Raw genomic sequence first — 21,741 nt, forward strand, 5'->3', positions numbered from 1 at the left:
TATATTTCAGCAGTTTAAGCTTTGATGTCTACAATATATTATCATGGACAATCTTGTTTTGCCCAAATCTTCATTTTGGATCATAAAATGCCCCCAAACTGGTTTTCTACATGGAATTTCTAAGGACATTTTTGAACTGGAGCATTAAGCCCACTGATGACAGGCTTACCGTGTTTTTATTTTATGCCAGCATTTTTCTCACCTGTTAACAGACCTGCTAATTCCATTTTGTGACACGGCTCCTCCTTGGGAAAGTTTATCAACCCTTTAAGTTGATGAAACAGTGGCAGTTCCCAATTCCCTTTTCTCAGTGGTTTCATAGCAAATTTTCAGAAAGCTTAAATTCATGATAGCTGATTACTGGGCTGAAGATAAGAAGTTTTATGCATAAATTAAGTCATTAGTTAAATGATGTTTTCCTTAAAGAAAAACATTCATATGGGACCTCTTAGCATGTGCTCTCCATGACAATGTGTATATCCCTCATCATTATCTCAGGCATTATCTCATAGGAGCTTAAGAATAAACGGAGAAGAAATAAAAGCAGAATGCAGGCCACCCAGCCAACTGTAAGTTGCCTGCCAATAATATAAGAAGGCATGGCGGCTGATTCCCTGAATCTTTTGCCTGTATCACCATGGAGACACTCTCCCAGCCATCAAGCAATGGGATTCTGTGCAACAAACCTAGCTGAACACAAAGATGGAGCTACTAGTGCCAGGAGAATGAGCAAGAGAAGGGGGCAGCTCAAGGGACAAGAAAAGCCAACATATTGGACATAGGTGTCTCTGTTAGAGGAAAGAGGGTGCGGCAGCAACTTCACGGATGGGAAGGACAAGCAGGTGACTGGACATTTACTTGGAGACCACCTTCTACCTTTAACCAGCAGCCAGGCTCAAAGCAGGAGAGAGTATCTTGAGTAGGGTGAGAATAACATGCCATGAGTGCGTTTTCTCAGAATTATGTTTTCATCCACCAGGTGGACGGGGGCAGGGAGGGGGGACTGCTTGACTATTAAACCAATTACTTCTAAAATGTAAGTTGCTTTTTCACACCCTCGATTTGCAAATTTTAAAATTCATTCCTACTTCCTGTGGGAGCTCATCTGGGATTTCACAAATTCCTCACGGTGCATACATTTGCACATAAACCAAATCCAAACCCTGGACTAGAATCTAGAATAAAGTCATCTCCAGGCAGGGCCCAGTATCAGTGAAAGGCAAGGAACAAGAGGCTGAGAAGTGATGAGAATAGATGACAGGGACCCTCAGAAGGCATTGTGGATATTAGAAATGGGGATTATTTATAATGAGACTTTGAAAGAGAACTTCAGATGCTTGAAAAGCCCAAAGCAGGTCCATGTTGCACTTTTCTCTCTCTCCCTGAGCAAACTCCTCCATGCTCATTATTCAGTAAGACCCTCAAAAAGTCAATGACCTCTAAATCTGTCTGCCCCATATCTTACCCATATCTGCCCCAAAACTCTCTCTATCCCCCAAAGTCTTTTATCTCCTTTTTGGATCCAGATTTTTGCTAAACTAATAACTCTTCTCTCTAATTATCCTCTGCCTTGCAAATGAAAGCTCTTTCCATTTTAAGAACTATTATGGCCTTGCATTTATATCTGAGATTAAAAATAACCTTCACCAAGCTGCCTGGAAGATGTGGTTTTCTGAGAACCTGCAGGCCTTGAGAATGCAAATCAGCAAAGGATTCAATACTTCTAGAGAAAACTGCCATTTGCATCTGCACGCCAAATCCCACAAATCAATCAATGGCTCATTCAAAGCAGAACCTAGGCACAGATGGAAAGCTCACATGGAGGTGGATTTGGAAAGAAGAGTGAAAAGGACACAGCTCTGGAAATTGGGATGAATGAGACCAAGTCCCTGTCAGAAGAGAAGGGAGCAGTGCATTCCTCCATGTCTAACCCCAACCTGACTTTGAACTGTCTTCATGACATCCCTTTAAGTTCAATGGGTGTTATTTGTAACAGCTAACCCTCCATCCAGGGCTTCCCTAGTGGCTCAGTGGTAAAGAACCTGCCTGCCAATGCAGGAGATGAGAGTTTGATCCCTGGGTCAGGAAGATCCCCTGGAGAAGGAAATGGCAATCCACTCCAGTATTCTTGCCTGGGAAATCCCATGGACAGTGGGGGCTGGCGAGCTACAGCCCATGGAATCGCAAAAGAGTCGGACATGACTTAGCAACTAAACAACAACACCCGTCTCACCCACTTTTGTTGAGGAGGGGGAAGATTGGAAGGGTTAGCAGTTTCAAAAGACACCAACTGAACTAAGGGAACGTTATGAATACAGTTCAAACTTTCATTAACTACATCCTTTTTAACAGTGTCATTGTTGCCAGGGACACATTGTCAGGGCTGGAACAAACAGAAGTCATTTTTCTGGAAACATGTCAGTGTACTGTGATAGTAATAGCTCACCATAGGCCCAAAGTAGAAACAAAGTCTGGTTTTATCTTGCTTCAGAAAGGTTTTCCTGAAGTCACTTCTGCCTGATCGCAGGTGGCCTCTGCCTGCAGCAGCTGGAATCAGGATTTCAGTTTCAGCCAGACACTGAGTCTGGGCGGTGGGAGCACTGAACCCTAGCACTAGACCACCAGGGACAGTGGTCAGCGGAAAGGCCCTGCCAGCCCATCCGCTGTGTAGAAACAAATTTCCACATACAGACAAAAAGCAGTGAAGCAAGTAAAATGTTCACTTGCAGGTAAAAAAAGAATATGTGTGGATAGACACATGGGCAGGCTCACTCCCCATGGTAGTTTGAGTCACTTTTATGAGGCGTTTCTTCCAGGTTTCCTTTGGTCAATCATCTTGCTGGCCTGGTCCTGAGTTCGTATTTGATGTCTCTCAGGATCCTCATGTGTACATCCACATCTTTTAGCCAAGACGGATTGTAGTGAAGAGGCCTATGGGTAGTTGACGTTCCGTCTAGTCAAGGCTATGGTTTTTCCTGTGGTTGTGTATGGATGTGAGAGTTGGACTGTGAAGAAGGCTGAGCGCTGAAGAATTGATGCTTTTGAACTGTGGTGTTGGAGAAGACTCTTGAGAGTCCCTTGGACTGCAAGGAGATCCAACCGGTCCATTCTGAAAGAGATCAGCCCTGGGATTTCTTTGGAAGGAATGATGCTAAAGCTGAAACTCCAGTACTTTGGCCACCTCATGAGAAGAGTTGACTCATTGGAAAAGACTCTGATGCTGGGAGGGATTGCAGGCAGGAGGAAAAGGGGATGACAGAGGATGAGATGGATGGATGGCATCACGGGCTCGATGGACATGAGTCTGAGTGAACTCCGGGAGATGGTGATGGACAGGGAGGCCTGGTGTGCTGCAATTCATGGGGTTGCAAAGAGTTGGACACGACTGAGTGACTGAACTGAACTGAACTGAACTATGAGCTGACACCCCCTCTCTCTTGACCTCCAAGGAGCCTTGCTGCACCTGTGTTGTCAGGAAGGTCTCCTTAACTTTAAAAAAGAGGAATATGTGGTTGGTAGGGTTAATGGCAGCCTCCAGGAGGGCTATGCCAAGGGGGACCTTTTAGGATTACTGCTGCCAGTAACCCTGTCCCTGTGGTGAACCCCTGCTGACCCGCACCTCACAGGAGACACTCCAACACTAGCAGGAAGAGATGAGCTCAAGTCCTTCTACTCCATCATCTTGAATCAGAAGCCTAGACTGGAACTTACGTCATCATTATTCCTGACTCTCAGTGCTTTGGATTCAGACAGGAATTGCACCACCATATTTGCTTGGTCTCTAGCTTGCAAGTAGAAGATTGTGGGACTCTTCAGCCTGCATAATCACGTGAGCCAATTCCTCTAAATAAATTTCTGTGTTTAAGAAAATGAGGATTATGTGGCCTTTTATCTATTATTTATGCAGGACCCAGCCTCCTCCATCATTTTGCTTTCAGGGCGTTTCTGCTATTATGGAGTTTCTCTCCACAAGGGGGAAAGTCTTCAGCCTGGGAATTAACTATCTCCTGCCTCAAATTCCCCCTGAAAGATATGAACCCCAGGAAATCTTTATTAGGAAGATGAAGGACAAAGGTCTGTCTTCTGTAGCTTCTTCTGGCTTGTAGACCCTATCTAGTTGGGGTCACAGAGCTCTTGCCCTGTCTTGTTAAGAGGCCCAGGATGATTTCTGTTATTATTCCAATAGGATCTTTTCCAAGGGGTGGCCAAATCTCTGCATCACCATCAGCTGATCATTGTTTCCTTAGAAAGAACAAATTAGACAAGTAGATTAAGAAAGCAGAGGCCAAAGATCAGTAAAAGAATTACTGTAACCAGGGGCCCAAGCAGGAGTAAGAACCAGGTTACATTTCATAGCAATTTTGATCCTGGTCCAAGTAGAGTAAGCACTTGGGTTACTCTATCCAAAGGAATGGAACCATTTGGCATGTATATGTACAGTTTTCATGTCCTCTTCTATTGGGCTAGTATGATTGATGTAGGTATAAAGAACCTAGCTAGAAGTAGCTGGACAACCTGAATGTTATTAGACAAAATAGACGTCATTTCTTCTCAGGAGAATCAGTCTGAAACCCAGTCTGGATCTGGTGCTTTGGGAGACTTGTAGCCAGACAGCCAGTTGTCTAGTTTTATCTAAGTAGGTTTTACCTTTTGATGTGCTATTAACACAGAGATAACAGGTGCTATTTGTCACTACACATGTGTTTCCTTTTCTAACTAACATATGATTCAAAGCAATGTCACTGTCTAAAAATATAATAGATACAAGAGGAGACCTTTAAAAGGTAAGGTTGTAGTTACCAGTTGCTGGCAGACGTTGTTTTGAGAGTGACTGGTGGCATCTCAAGTCTAATACATCTCAGAAAACTCAAGCTCTTAGCAATACAAGAACTCGTCCAAAATCACAACCGTAGTGTCACCTAATTATTTCCTTGACTATTGGAACCACAGCCACTCCATTTTGACTTCTAATTGCAATTTTCTCCTTAATAGCCAAAGCAGATGTCACCATCAATGATGTTAGTGCTTCTCTAGGTATGAGAAGATGCAAGAATTGGGACTCATAGAATCTTCTCCTGAAAATATCTGACTATCTAAAGGCCTGTTCTGCCAGTTTTTTCCAGAGCACAGAGTTCCTCACTCCAGTCTCCACCCTGAACTCCTTTTAGGGGATATTGAAGGTCAGCAGCTGCAGTGGCCATGATTTAACCTTTGGAGAGGTAGTGGCAAGTGCCAGTTTCCAGCTGGCTGACCCCTTCAGAGTCATAAATACGACCATGATTTGGGGCACATTTGATGATCGTTTTGTCCCAAAGTGCTAGGAATTCTCATTCTCAGGTCTGGGGAAGATTTCACTAATAAGATACTCCACGTTGTGTTACTGGACTAGGCCTTGTAAGTAGCACAAGTCTCTGGACCACCTACCTTACAAGCCTCTTATGGTCCAGGAAAATATTCCCTCTTGTTGCTTCTCCCCATATTTAGAGTTACACTGTTATAATTCTTGATCTCATATGGAACTACATATCATCATTTTATCAGAGGCTCAGTCACACATTTGGTAATGTAAGAAACAGCAAATTTCTGAAACAGGTAGCATAGAAAATAATATAACTAGCAGCATTATTAAGGTCATAAAGAAGAATTTAAGTCAAGAACTTCCATTAGGTGTAGCGGAGTATATACCCAGTACGACCTGACTTAGTCTGTTCTGTACTAGTCCTTATCTTAAAGGAAAACTATATATTGGCATTGCCCATAGGTACCCAGCTTACTTTCCTAATGTAACTAGACTGATAATCTTTAGTGTGATTTAATTTTTCCAACACAAAGGAGCTTAAATTACCATAGCCTGGTGTTAACTACATAAATCCATCCCCTAATTGTGCAAGGTTTACTTTTTTGGCTAAAATTTTGCCTGTTACTCTGATTGAAATTGAGTGAAAGAGGAAAACTCATAGTTATGGTCAAGGTCAGAGCAGGTATTATTAATGGGATGGGTGAGGGGATCCCACCTAGTAATATCAATAGTGACCTAAAAAGGACTATAATTTTTTTTAAATTAAATTTCGTTGAGGCCAATGAGTTAGAGCCTAGGAGTGGAGAAATCCCTCAAGGTAACCCAAAAGTACTACGCACAGGTAACTGGCTACAAACCCAACAACTCGACTGATTGTTAAAACTAACATAGGATCAAAGCGAAAGTCGCTCAGTCATGTCTGACTCTTTCTGATACCATGGACTATACAGTCCATGGAATTCTCCAGCCACAGTACTGGAGTGGGTAGCCTTTCCCTTCTCCAGGGGATCTTCCCAACCCAGGGATTGAATCCAGGTCTTCCACATTGCAGGCAGATTCTTTACCAGCTGAGGCACCAGGGAAGCCCAAGAATACTGGAGTGGGTAGCCTATCCCTTCTCCAGTGGATCTTCCAGATGCAGGAAGGGTTTCCTGCATTTCAGGCAGATTCTTTACCAACCAAGCTATCAGGGAAGACTGAAATAGGATCATGCCTATGATAGAAAAACATTTCATTCATTCACAAAGGTCCAAGAAGTCAAGAAAACATTATAAATGATCATAAGAGTCAGGTCAAAGACCTTGGGCAAGCTGTCTACTTCTGATGTCATCTTCTTCTCATCCTGGTGTGAGTGTCATCTCTCCTCTGAGCATTGTTTAAAGGTGATTTTGAGGTCAGACATCTTCTTTATAGGCCAGTCCAATGCATGGGGCCTTTTGTGAGTTGAAATTAATCCAAGAGTCGATTCGTGTCAGTTTCACTGTGCATGAGCTAGTTAGGAGTACCTGATAAGGGTCCTGCAGTCCAGGGTGAAGATAGTTCTTTGAGTTTAGTTCAGTTCAGTTCAATTGCTCAGTCGTGTCCGACTCTTTGCAACCCCATGAACCGCAGCATGCCAGGCCTCACTGTTCATCTCCAACTCCTAGAGTCCACCCAAACCCAGTCCATTGAGTCAGTGATGCCATCCAACCACCTCATCCTCAGTCGTCCCCTTCTCCTCCTGCCCTCAATCTTTCCCAGCATCAAGGTCTTTTCAAATGAGTCAGCTCTTCATATCAGGTGGCCAAAGTATTGGAGTTTCAGCTTCAACATCAGTCTTTCCGATGAACACCCAGGACTGATCTCCTTTAGGATGGACTGGTTGGATCTCCTCACAGTACAAGGGACTCTCAAGAGTCTTTTCCAACACCACAGTTCAAAAGCATCAATTATTCGGCACTCAGCTTTCTTCACAGTCCAACTATCACAGCCATACATGACCACTGGAAAAACCATAGCCTTGATTAGACAGACCTTTGGTGACAAAGTAATGTCTCTGCTTTTTAATATGCTGTCTAGGTTGGTCATAACTTTCCTTTCAAGGAGTAAGCATCTTTTAATTTCATGACTGTAATCACCATCTGCGGTGATTTTGGAGCCCGCAAAAGTAAAGTCCGCCACTGTTTACACTGTTTCCCCATCTATTTGCCGTGAAGTGATGGAACCAGATGCCATGATCTTAGTTTTCTGAATGTTGAGCTTTAAGCCAACTTTTTCACTCTCCTCTTTCCATCAAGAGACCCTTTAGTTCTTCTTTGCTTTCTGCCATAAAGTTGGTGTCATCTGCATATGTGAGGTTACTGATATTTCTCCTGGAAATCTTGATTACAGCTTGTGATTCATCCAGCTAAGTGTTTCTCATAAGGTACTCTGCATATAAGTTAAATAAGCAGGGTGACAATATACAGCCTTGACGTACTGTTTTTCCTATTTGGAACCAGTCTGTTGTTCCATGTCCAGTTCTAACTGTTGCTTCTTGACCTGCATACAGATCTCTCAAGAGGCAGGTCAAGTGGTCTGGTATTTCCATCTCTTTCAGAATTTTTCAGAGTTTGTTGTGCTCCACACAGTCAAAGGCTTTGGCATAGTCAATAACGCAAAAGTAAATATATTTTGGGAACTCTCTTGCTTTTTTGATGATCCAACGGATGCTGGCAATTTGATCTTTGGCTCCTCTGCCTTTTCTAAATCCAGTTGAACATCTGGAAGTTCACGGTTCACATACTGTTGAAGCCTGGCTTGAAGAATTTTGAGCATTACTTTACTAGCATGTGAGGTGAGCGCAGGTGTACGGTAGTTTGAGCATTCTTTGGCATTGCCTTTCTTTGGGATTGGAATGAAAACGGACCTTTTCCAGTCCTGTGGCCACTGCTGAGTTTTCCAAATTGGCTGGCATATTGAGTGCAGCACTTTCACAACATCATCTATTAGGATTTGAAATAGCTCAACTGGAATTCCATCACCTCCACTAGCTTTGCTCATAGTGATGCTTCCTAAGGCCCACTTGACTTCGCATTACAGGATGTCTGGCTCTAGGTGAGTGATCACACCATTATGATTATCTGGGCTGTAAAGATCTTTTTTGCATAGTTCTGTGTATTCTTGCCACCTCTTCTTAATATCTTCTGCTTCTGTTAGGTCCATACCATATCTGTTCTTTATTGTGCCCATCTTTGCATGAAATGGAAAGATGGTATCTCTAATTTTCTTAAAAGCATTTCTAGCCTTTCCCATTCTATTGCTTTCTTCTATTTCATTGCATTAATTGCTGAGGAAGGCTTTCTTACCTCTCCTTGCTAAGCTTTGGAATTCTGCATTCAAATGGGTACATCTTTCCTTTCCTCCTTTGTCTTTTGCTTCTCTTCTATTCACAGCTATTTGTAAGGCCTCCCCAGACAACCATTTTGTCTTTTTTGCATTTCTTTTCCTTGGGTCTTGATCCCTGTCTCCTGTACAATGTCAAGAACCTCTATCCATAGTCTTCAGGGACTCTATCAGATCAAATCCTTGAATCTGTTTGTCACTTCCACTGTATAATCATAAGGGATTTGATTTAGGTCATACCTGAATGGTCTAGCGGTTTTCCCTACTTTCTTCAATTTGACTCTGAATTTGGTAATAAGGAGTTCATGGTCTGTGCCACAGTCAGCTCACAGTCTTGTTTTTGCTGACTGTATAGAGCTTCTCCATCTTTGGCTGCAAAGAATATAATCAATCTGATTTTGGTGTTGACCATCTGTGATGTCCATGTGTAGAGTCTTCTCTTGTGTTGTTGGAAGAGGGTGTTTGCTATGACCAGTGCATTTGCCCTGCTTCATTCTGTATTCCAAGGCCAAATTTGCCTGTTATTCCAGGTGTTTCTTGACTTCCTACTTTTGCATTCCATTCCCCTATAATGAAAAGGACATCTTTTGGGGGTGTTAGTTCTAGAAGGTCTTGTAGGTCTTCATAGAACCGTTCAACTTCAGCTTCTTCAGCATTACTGGTCCAGGCATAGACTTGGATTACTGTGATATTGAATGGTTTGCCTTGGAAACGAACAGAGATCATTCTGTCATTTTTGAGATTGCATCCAAGTACTACATTTGGGACTCTTTTGTTGACTATAATGGCTATTCCATTTCTAAGGGATTCCGGCCCACAGTAGTAGATATAACGGTCATTTGAGTTAAATTCACCCATTCCAGTCCATCTTAGTTTGCTGATTCCTAGAATGTCGATGTTCACTCTTGCCATCTCCTGTTTGACCACTTCCAATTTACCTTGTTTCATGGACCTAACATTCCAGGTTCCTATGCGATATTGCTCTTTACAGCATCAGACTTTACTTCCATCACCAGTCATCCACAACTGGGTGTTGTTTTTGCTTTGGCTCTGTCTCTTCATTCTTTCTGGAGTTATTTCTCCACTTATCTCCAGTAGCATACTGGGCACCTACCAACCTGGGGGGTCCATCTTTCACTGTCCTATCTTTTTGCCTTTTCATCCTGTTCATGGGGTTCTCAAGGCAAGAATACCGAAATGGTCTGCCGTTCCCTTCTCCAGTGGACCACGTTTTGTCAGAACTCTCCACCATGACCCGTCCATCTTGGGTGGCCCTACATGGCATGGCTCATAGTTTCACTGACTTAGACAAGGCTGTGGTCCATGTGATCAGATCGGTTAGTTTTCTGTGATTGTGGTTTTCAGTCTATCCGCCCTCTGATGGAGAAGGATAAGAGGCTTATGGAAGCTTCCTGATGGGAAAGACTGACTGAGGGGGAAACTGGGTCTTTTTCTGATGGGCATGGCCATGCTCAGTAAATCTTTAATCCAGTTTTCTATTGATGGGTAGAGCTGTGTTCCCTCCCTGCTATTTCATTTCAGTTCAGTTCAGTTCAGTCACTCAGTCATGTCTGACTCTTTGCAACCCCATGAATCGCAGCACGCCAGGCCTCCCTGTCCATCACCAACTCCCGGAGTTCACGCAGACTCATGTCCATCGAGTCAGTGATGCCATCCAGCCATCTCATCCTCTGTTGTCCCCTTCTCCTCCTGCCCCCAATCCCTCCCAGCATCAAAGTCTTTTCCAATGAGTCAACTCTTTGCATGAGGTGGCCAAAGTACTGGAGTTTCAGCTTTAGCATCATTCCTTCCAAAGAAATCCCAGGGTTGATCTCCTTCAGAATGGACTGGTTGGATCTCCTTGCAGTCCAGGGGACTCTCAAGAGTCTTCTCCAACACCACAGTTCAAAAGCATCAATTCTTCAGTGCTCAGCCTTCTTCATAGTCCAACTCTCACATCCATACATGACCACAGGAAAAACCATAGCCTTGACTAGACAGACCTTAGTTGGCAAAGTAATGTCTCTGCTTCTGAATATGCTATGTAGGTTGGTCATAACTTTTCTTCCAAGGAGTAAGTGTCTTTTAATTTCATGGCTGCAGTCACCATCTGCAGTGATTCTGGAGCCCAAAAAGATAAAGTCTGACACTGTTTCCACTGTTTCCCCATCTATTTCCCATGAAGTGATGGGACCAGATGCCATGATCTTCGTTTTCTGAATGTTGAGCTTTAAGCCAACTTTTTCACTCTCCACTTTCACTTTCATCAAGAGCCTTTTTAGTTCCTCTTCACTTTCTGCCATAACGGTGGTGTCATCTGCATATCTGAGGCTATTGATATTTCTCCCAGCAATCTTGATTCCAGCATGTGCTTCCTCCAGCCCAGTGTTTCTCATGTTGTACTCTGCATAGAAGTTAAATAAGCAGGGTGACAATATACAGCCTTGATGTACTCCTTTTCCTATTTGGAACCAGTCTGTTGTTCCATGTCCAGTTCTAACTGTTGCTTCCTGACCTGCATACAGATTTCTCAAGAGGGAGGTCAGGTGGTCTGGTATTCCCATCTCTTTCAGAATTTTCCACAGTTTATTGTGATTATAGTCAAAGGCTTTGGCATAGTCAAGAAAGCAGAAATAGATGTTTTTCTGGAACTCTCTTGCTTTTTCTATGATCCAGCAGATGTTGGCAATTTGATCTCTGGTTCCTCTGCCTTTTCTAAAACCAGCTTGAACATCTGGAAGTTCACAGTTCACATATTCCTGAAGCCTGGCTTGGAGAATTTTGAGCATTACTTTACTACTGTGTGAGATGAGTACAACTGTGCAGTAGTTTGAGCATTCTTTGGCATTGCCTTTCATTGGGATTGGAATGAAAACGGACCTTTTCCAGTCCTGTGGCCACTGCTGAGTTTTCCAAATTGGCTGCTATTTACCTGAGGCCAACTATGGTGGAGGTAATGAAGATAATGCTGACCTCCCTCAAAAGATCCCATGCATGTACTACTACAATCAGTGCCCCCTACCCTGCAGCAGGCCACCACAACCCACACCTCCACCAGAGACTCCCAGACACCCACAGGCCAGTCTGGGGCAGTCTCCTATGGGGTCACTGCTCTTTTCTCCTGAGTCCTGGTGCACAAGGTTCCGTTGTGCCCTCCAAGAGTCTATTTCCCAGTCTTGTGTAAGTTCTGGCAGCTCTATGGTGGGGTTAATGGTGACCTCCTCCAAGAGGGCTTATGCCATACCCAAGTCTGCTGCACCCAGAGCCCCTGTCCCTGCTGCAGGCCACCACCAACCTGTACTTCCACAGGAGATGCTCAAACACAGTTCTGTCTCAGTCTCTGTGGGGTCCCTGGGTCCTGCTGTGCACAAGGTATGTTTGAGCCCTCTGAGCATCTCTGGAAGGAATGGGGTTTGATTCTAAATGTGAATTCGCCCCTCTAACCTTGCTGGGGCTTCTCTTTTGCCCTTGGACGTAGGGTATCTCCTCACAGCTGCTCCAGAGCCTACCATCTTACTGTGGTTTCTCTGACCTTAGATATGGGGTATGTCCGCATGGCCAGTCCAGCAAAGCGTAGTCACTGCTCCTGACCTTGGACCTACTATATAGCACATGTAACTCTGCTCAGTGTCATGTGGCAGCCTGGATGGGAGAGGAGTTTGGGGGAGAATAGATACATGTGTATGTATGGCTGGGTCCTTTCACTGTACACCTGAAACTATCACAACATTGTTCATTAATCAGCTATACCCCAAGACAAAATAAAAAGTTTTAAAAAAAAATTTCATGGCTTACTCTTAAAAAGGTAAATAGGTGCAATTTTCCTTTAAGAAAATCTTTACTTTGCAATATACCATTAATACTTCAATGATTTTTATCAAAAATCTTGATAATTTTTCCCTTCAGTAAACACTGATAAATATACTGGGACTACCAAACCACTGTGAAGTAGCTACAATTTATCTACAAATACTGTATTTTTTTTCACTTGAATATAGTATTTGTACATTTTAAGAAAATATGATATTAAAAAAATCACGTGAAGGAAAGCCTCAAAGAAATATGTCACTAATTTCTGAATTGACAACCAAAGAGCACAGTAAATAGAAACGTTTCTAAACATGATGCAAATGTACGTGGAGTAACACAGAACATCTAGGCACTCACACCTACCACATCTCTATTTTCATCCATAACGTATCATTCTACATAGCTTTTTCTTTTGGGAAAAGTAATCTAAGTACATTAGTCAGAGCAACAGCAATCTCTTCTGGGGCCACAGAATGCAAATAACAACCCCCACAAAAAAAAAATTTTCTTTAAATCAATAAATAAAATGCAAGTGCAGGGCACAAGGCAAATAGCATCAAACACCCAGACAGATGCAGGAGACTGAGGCTCCAGGGAGAGAGCGAAATGATCTTAAAGCAGGGCAGTAAATGAAGAAAGCAAAAGGCCTCTTCTATCTGACTGATTTATGCTCCCAGAGAAAGGCAATTAAGCAACTCTTCAGGGAGAGTCATGTTATGAGAGTCCCGAAGCTCACTGGTATCTCATTCCATCTTCATGGTAACATTTCTTATCCTCAGTCACAGAGTAAGGTTGGTTCTACTCCTCCCACCACAAACCTTGAAAATCTGGCACCGAAATAACCTCCCTGCTTCCTCCATCACGACCCAAAGCCTTGGCACTCACTTCCCAGAGCTGAACTGTTCCATAACTTTCTGGGCCACTTTCTGACGCAAATCCGTGTGATGACACCCTCAGCCCACATCTAAAGCATGACTTTATCTCTTGCCTTCTTCTGGCCTTCCCTCCTTCTCTCCTCTTTCCTTCCTACTCTCCTTCCTTCAACAAATCACTTACCAAGAGCCTCACATGTGACTGGGCACAATCTCCTTAATTTAGAAAATAAGACTTTACCACGTTCAATTTTAAAGTAAGAGGTACCCATTTCCAGGAAGGTAGCTAGAAATACACAGAGACAGAACCCAGCTTCCACTGGATATATCTACCCACCCACCTAAGGAAAAAGGAAAAAATCCAGGTTTTTTGTTTCATTGCCCATCCTGGGTAGACTCTTGGGCATGAAGACGACAGGGTGCACCCCCAGGGGTAGATACATAAGCAACATCCTCCTTCCTGTATCTGCCAGGAACCTGGAGTAAAGCTTTAAACGTTCACTCCTGGGATTCCCTCATGGCCCAGTGGTTGAGAATCCACCTTGCAATGCAGGAGACTTGGATTCAATCCCTGGTCAGGGAACTAAGATCCCACATGCCATGGAGCAACAAAGCCCTCAAGCCACAGCTAGGGAGTTCCTGTGCCACAACAAAAGATCCTGCGTGCTACACCTAAGACCTACGCAGCCAAATAAATATTCAAAAAACAAAAACTTCATTCCTATTTGAACCCGAAGAAAAGTGAATTGTTTCACTACTCCCTGCCTCTCCCTACACCACTATTTGTGTTTTTAGATTTATTTATTTTAATTGGAGTATAATTACTTTACAATATTGTGATGGTTTTTGCCATACATCAATCTGAATCGTCCATGGGTACACATGTGTCCCCTCCCTCCTGAAACCCCTTCCCCTTCCCTCCCTTCCCTTTCCCTCCCTTCCCTTTCCCTCCCCACCCCTTCCCTCCAGGCTGTCACAGAGCACAGGGTTTGGGTGCCCTGCGTCAAACATCAGACTTACACTGGTCATCTGTTTTACATATGGTAATGTACATGTTTCAACGCTATTCTCTCAAATCATCCCACCCTCTCCTTCTCCCACTGAGTCCAAAAACCTGTTTTCCATGTTTCCTTTGCTGCCCTTACACCACTCTCGAGCCGCGTTGCTCCTCTCTGGACGTGGAGCTCAGCTGAGGGCTGGGCCCACTTCTCCAGCTTCATATTTCCCCAGGCCCTACACTGATGCGGAAGGAAGACAGCACTTTGTCTTGTCTTACTGCCTCGTCCTCATTTCCTGCCGCGCTCTTTCCTGATGACTCCACTCCATTCAAACTGACATCCCAACACCTCTTCTCCTGCACAAAACATGCCTCTTGTTTTGCCATCATCTCCAAAACAGCAACAACAAAAACAAAACCATCTAACCCCACATCATTCTCTCTCTCCTTCAGAAACAACTGTTAATATCCCGGTCATTTTTGACTGCTTCACATAGTCATTATAATCATATATAAATATCCCGTACGATTTAAAAAAAAAAAATGATGTGTACTCACAGTTTTTAGTCTTTTCCCTGGCTTGATCCACTGTGTTCCAGGAAGCAGGTTCCTCCAGCCACAAGCAGAGAGAAACTTGGGTTTCACCATCTCCTTGGTGTCCTTGCTGCTGCTGCTGCTAAGTTGCTTCAGTCGTGTCCGACTCTGTGCGACCCCATAGACGGCAGCCCCCCAGGCTCCTCCGTCCCTGGGAATCTCCAGGCAAGAACACTGGAGTGGGTTGCCATTTCCTTCTCCAATGCATAAAAGCGGAAAGTGAAAGTGAAGTCGCTCAGTTGTGTCCAACTCCTCGCGACCCCATGGACTGCAGCCTACCAGGCTCCTCCATCCATGGAATTTTCCAGGCAAGAGTTCTGGAGTGGGGTGCCATTGCCTTCTCCCCTTGGTGTTCTTAGGAAGCCCACAAAGAAAAAGAAAAAAAAAAAAGGAAGCCCACAAAGATTTCTGGCAGTGGTTTCTGGGTTTGGGCAGGCCATACATTGACGTACTGGGAAGCATGTTGGCTGAGCTGGGAGCTACAGAGGTGTGACCTGAGCCCTTCCTTCAGGGCCACATGCCCCAGCTTATCGTGCCAACACAGGCTGGAAAGACTGTTTATTTCTCTTTCCCCATGTAAATGCCAGTAGTCATCAGTCCAGGTCTCTCTAGCTTTCTCCCACTCTTCTCTCGTCTCCCATCCCCTCCCTCCTTCTCCAAATTTCTAGGTGAGAGAAAAATCATCTGGGAAAACCATGGGCTTCCCCACTCAGCCGCCTCTCAGTTCTAGGAAGAGAGTTCATGGGGTGAGTCAGTAGAATTTTGAAAGCTCGCGTCCCTCATAATCATCTTGTACCACGTTTCTTCAATGAGCTGGATTCTTCAAGGGACCCTGGGAAGTGACGTTCTCTTGTCCCATCACTGCCTGTGGTTTTACAGTCTAAACAGTCCTTTCAAAGCCTTGAGCAACCTTCCAGGCAGAGCCCATGGCTTTCCAGACAAGTCAGGAATTAAAATAACATCCATTCAGTTCAGTTACTCAGTTGGTTCTGACTCTGTGACCCCAACTACAGCACGTCAGGCTTCCCTGTCCATCACCAACTCCCGGAGCATACTCACACTCATGTCCATCAAGTTGGTGATGCCATCCAGCCATCTCATCCTCTGTCGTCCCCTTCTCCTCCTTCCTTCAATCTTTCCCAGCATCAGGGTCTTTTCAAATGAGTCAGTTCTTTACATCAGGTGGCCAAAGTATTGGAGTTTCAGCTTCAACGTCAGTCCTTCCAGTGAATATTCAGGACTGATTTCCCTTAGGATGGACTAGTTGGATCTCCTTGCAATCCAAGGGACTCTCAAGGGTCTTCTCCAACATCACAGTTCAAAACCACCAATTCTTCGGTGCTCAGCTTTCTTTATAGTCCAACTCTCATATCCATACATGACCACTGGAAAAACCATAGCCTTGACTAGATGGACCTTTGCTGGCAAAGTAATGTCTCTGCTTTTTAATATGACATTAGGTTGGTCATAGCTTTTCTTCTAAGGAGCAACCATCTTTTAATTTCATGGCTGCAGTCACCATCTGCAATGATTTTGGAGCCCCAAAAAATAAAGTCTGACACTGTTTCTCCATCTATTTGCCATGAAGTGATGGGACAGGATGCCATGATCTTGTTTTTCTGAATGCTGAACTTTAAGCCAACTTTTTCACTCTCCTCTTTCACTTTCATCAAGAGGCTGTTTAGTTCTTCACTTTCTGCCATAAGGGTGGTGTCAACTGCATATCTGAGGTTATTGATATTTCTCCCAGCAATCTTGATTCCAACTTGTGCTTCATCCAGTCCAGCGTTTCTCATGATGTACTCTGCAGAGAAGTTAAATAAGCAGGGTGACAATATACAGCCTTGACATACTCCTTTCCCAATTTGAAACCAGTCTGTTTGTTCATGTCCAGTTCTAACTGTTGCCTCTTGACATACATACAGATTTCTCAGGAAGCAGAAAAGGTGGTCTGTTATTCCCATATCTTTTAGAATTTTCCACAGTTTGCTGTGATCCATAAAGTCTAAGGCTTTAGCATAGTCAATGAAGCAGAAGTAGATGTTCTTCTGGAATTCCCTTGCTTTTTCTATGATCCAGCAGATGTTGGCAACTTGATCTTTGGTTCCTCTGCCTTTTCTAAATCCAGCTGGAACATCTGGAAGTTCTCGGTTCATGTACTGTTGAAGCCTCGCTTGGAGAATTTTGAGCATTACTTTACTACCATGTGAGAGGAGTGCAATTGTGCAGTAGTTTGAGCATTCTTTGGCATTGCCTTTCTTTGGGATTGGAATGAATACTGACCTTTTCCAGTCCCATGACCATTGCTGAGTTTTCCAAATTTGCTGGCATATTGAGTGCAGCATTTTCACAGCATCATCTTCAGGATTTGAAATAGCTCAGCTGGAATTCCTTTACCTCCACTAGCTTTGTTTGTAGTGATGCTTCCTAAGGCCCACTTGATTTCCAATTCCAGGATCTCTGGTTCTAAGTGAGTAATCACACCATCGTGATTATCTTGGTGGTGAAGATCTTTTTTGTATAGTTCTTCTGTGTATTCTTGCCACCTCTTCTTAATATCTTCTGCTTCTGTTAGGTCCATACCATTTCTGTCCTTTACTGTGCCCATCTTCACATGAAATGTTCCCTTGGTATCTCTAATTTTCTTGAAGAGATCTCTAGTCTTTCCCATTCTATTTTTTCCCCTATTTTTTTGCATTGATCACTAAGGAAGGCTTTCTTTCTCTCCTTGGTATTCTTTGGAATTCTGCATTCAAATGGGTATATTTTTCTATTTCTGCTTTGCCTTTCACTTCTCTTCTTTTCACAGCTATTTATAAGACCTCCTCAGACAACCATTTTGCCTTTTTGCATTTCTTTTCCTTGGGGATGGTCTTGATCCCTGCCTCCTGTACAATGTCACAAACCTCCATCCATAGTTCTTCAGGAACTCTGTCTATCAGATCTAATCCCTTGAATCTATCTGTCATTTCCACTGTATACTTGTAAGGGATTTGATTTAACTCCTACCTGAATGGTCTAGTGGTTTTCCCTACTTTCTTCAATTTAAGTCTGAATTTGGCAATAAGGAGTTCATGATCTGAGCCACAGTCAGCTCCCAGTCTTGTTTTTGCTGACTGTATAGAATTTATCCATCTTTGGCCGCAAATAATATAATCAATCTGATTTTGGTATTGACCATCGGGTGATGTCTATGTGTAGAGTCTCATCTTATGTTGTTGGAAGAGGGTGTTTGCTATGACCAGTGCGTTCTCTTCGCCAAACTCTATTAGCATAACCTTCAGTGAAAAGAAAAGTTCAGTCCTATTGTCATCTAAACCAGTATCTCCCACCTAAATTGAATTGGGTCCTTTCTCCAGCTGGGCCTGAGCCCCACAGCTGCTTGTCCCAGGGATGCAAGAAGAGAGGGGTGAAGTCTCTAATTCAGCCCCATTTCCCACCAGTTCAGCTGCCCCTCATTCCTGGGAGGAGCCAGGAAAAAAGGAATAGTATCCCTGGGTTCCTTATCCACAGATTCAAGCAAACTCAGATGGGAAATATTCAAGGGAAAAATTTCCAGGAAGTTCCAAAAACAAAAACTTGAATTTGCTACGCTGGGTTGGGAAGATCCCCTGGAGAATGAAATGGCAACTCACTCCAGTATTCTTGCCTGGGAAATCCCATAGACAGAGGAGCCTGGTGGACTACAGTCCACGGGGATGCAAAGAGTTGGGCACAACTGGGCAAGTGAGCACAGGAACTATTTATAAAGTATTAACATTGCATTACTCTGCCTTTTTATACAAGGGACTTGGGAATCTGCAGATGGCTTGGGGCAAGGTGTTGGGAGTCGGGCAAGAGGCACAGAATCTGAAGACCAATCAAGGGAGAGCGGTGGAAAGCTTGGATTCAGTCGCTCAGTCATGTCAGACTCTGCAACCCTATGGACTGTGGCCCACCAGGCTCTTGATGTCCATAGGATCGCCCATGCAAGAATACTGAGTGGGTTGTCATTTCCTTCTCCAGGGCATCTTCCCAACCCAGGGACTGAACCTGGGTCTTCTCTATTGCAGAGATTCTTTACCGTTTGAGCCACCAGAGAAGCCCTTTAGTGGAAAGTGTAGGGTATTATTTAACTAGTGCTGGAGCAATCTGACTACTCAGTGCCCAAATATCGACTGTCATTGGCAGAATAATGCCTTTCCCAACTATAGCCACATTCTAACCTGTGAAACCTGTGAGTACTTTACCTTCCATTGAAAAAAGGACTTTGTGGATGTGATGAAGTTTAGCATCTTCACTTGAGAAGGACTGGCCTGGATTATGCAGGTTGGCTTTATAACAGGGAGGCAGGAGGGTCACAGTCAGACAAGGAGATGTGATGATGGTGAAGGAGGAAACAGACAGAACAGGCTCTGCCTTGAAAGCAGGACTCCATCTTGGGCCAGACTGTGGACTTTGAGCTACATGCCCAGTCTCTATGGAAAAGACATACCAACTGGAAAACCAGACCCCCCAAATGAAAGAGCCCCAGGGCTCGTACCTAGACTCTCAAGACACCTCAAAGAATACCCTAATTATCTGTGTAACCAAATAGAATCATGCATTTTATTATGCTTATTGGGGTAGGACCACAGGCCTATTAATAACTGTCCACTGTTAACTACCTAGGCTTAAGGCATATGAATCACAGGTTAACTTTGATTGTATCTTTCTTTTTCCTTTGTTCAGACTCAGTTCAGTTCAGTCGCTCAGTCATGTCCGACTCTTTGCAACCCCATGAACTGCAGCACACCAGGCCTCCCTGTTTATCACCAACTCCCGGAGTTCACACAAACTCACATCCATCGAGTCGGTGATGCCATCCAGCCATCTCATCCTTGGTCGTCCCCTTCTCCTCCTGCCCCCAATCCCTCCCAGCATTAGAGTCTTTTCCAATGAGTCAACCCTTCCCATGAGATGGCCAAAGAACTGGAGTTTCAGCTTCAGCATCATTCCTTCCAAAGAAATCCCAGGACTGATCTCCTTTAGAATGGACTGGCTGGATCTCCTTGCAGTCCAAGGGACTCTCAAGAGTCTTCTCCAACACCACAGTTCAAAAGCATCAATTCTTCGGCACTCAGCTTTCTTCACAGTCCAACTCTCACATCCATACATGACCACTGGAAAAACCATAGCCTTGACTAGACGGACCTTAGTCGGTAAAGTAATGTCTCTGTTTTTGAATATGCTATCTAGGTTGGTCATAACTTTTCTTCCAAGGAGTAAGCGTCTTTTAATTTCATGGCTGCAGTCACCATCTGCAGTGATTTTGGAGCCCAGAAAAATAAAGTCTGTTTCCATTGTTTCCCCATCTATTTCCCATGAAGTGATGGGACCAGATGCCATGATCTTCGTTTTCTGAATGTTGAGCTTTAAGCCAACTTTTTCACTCTCCACTTTCACTTTCATCAAGAGCCTTTTTAGTTCCTCTTCACTTTCTGCCATAACGGTGGTGTCATCTGCATATCTGAGGTTATTGATATTTCTCCCAGCAATCTTGATTCCAGCTTGTTTCTCTTCCAGTCCAGCGTTTCTCATGATGTACTCTGCATAGAAGTTAAACAAGCAGGGTGACAATATACAGCCTAGACGTCCTCCTTTTCCTGTTTGGAACCAGTCTGTTGTTCCATGTTCACTTCTAACTGTTGCTTCCTGACCTGCATACAGGTTTCTCAAGAGGCAGGTCAGGTGGTCTGCTACTCCCATCTCTTTTAGAATTTTCCATAGTTTCTTGTGATCCACACAGTCAAAGGCTTTGGCATAGTCAATAAAGCAGAAATAGATGTTTTTCTGGAACTCTCTTGTTTTTTCCATGATCCAGCGGATGCTGGCAATTTGATCTCTGGTTCCTCTGCCTTTTCTAAAACCAGCTTGAACATCTGGAAGTTCACAGTTCACATATTGCTGAAGCCTGGCTTGGAGAATTTTGAGCATTACTTTACTAGTGTGTGAGATGAGTGCAATTGTGCAGTAGTTTGAGCATTCTTTGGCATTGCCTTTCTTTGGAATTGGAATGAAAACGGACCTTTTCCAGCCCTGTGGCCACTGCTGAGTTATCCAAATTGGCTGGCATATTGAGTGCAGCATTTTCACAGCATCATCTTTCAGGATTTGAAATAGCTCCACTGAAATTCCATCACCTCCACTAGCTTTGTTTGTAGTGATGCTTTCTAAGGCCCACTTGACTTCACATTCCAGGATGTCTGGCTCTAGGTGAGTGATCACATCATCATGATTATCTTGGTCATGAAGATCTCTTTTGTACAGTTCTGTGTATTCTTGCCACCTCTTCTTAATATCTCCCTCCTTCTGTTAGGTCCATACCATTTCTGTCCTTTACTGTGCCCATCTTTGCATGAAATATTCCCTTGGTATCTCTAATTTTCTTGAAGAGATCGCTAGTCTTTCCCATTCTGTTGTTTTCCTCTAGACTAGTTTCAGGGAATTTGGGGAGGTGAGTTTGGGCACATACATTTAGGGTATATAAGGTTTTCACAAAAACTGGTTAGGGTCCTTGGCTAAGAGGAGACTCTGCCTTGGGCCCGCCGGTATAATAAACTGCACTCCACTATCTGCATTGTCCTTCTGAGTGAGTTGGTTTCCCAGAACGCGTGGCTCCAACAATGGAAGCAGAGGTCAGGTGACATCCTTGCCAACTGGGAGCTGCAAGCTAAAGAAGGAGAGCGGCCTTAAAAAGTTGGAAAGTTCAAGGACAGAAATTCTCTCGAGCTCCCCAAAGGAACACAGACCTGCTTAAACTTTTATCTTAGCCCAGTGAGATCCAT

The sequence above is a fragment of the Budorcas taxicolor genome, chromosome 4 (assembly GCF_023091745.1).
Source record: "Budorcas taxicolor isolate Tak-1 chromosome 4, Takin1.1, whole genome shotgun sequence".
Lineage (NCBI taxonomy): Eukaryota > Metazoa > Chordata > Mammalia > Artiodactyla > Bovidae > Budorcas > Budorcas taxicolor.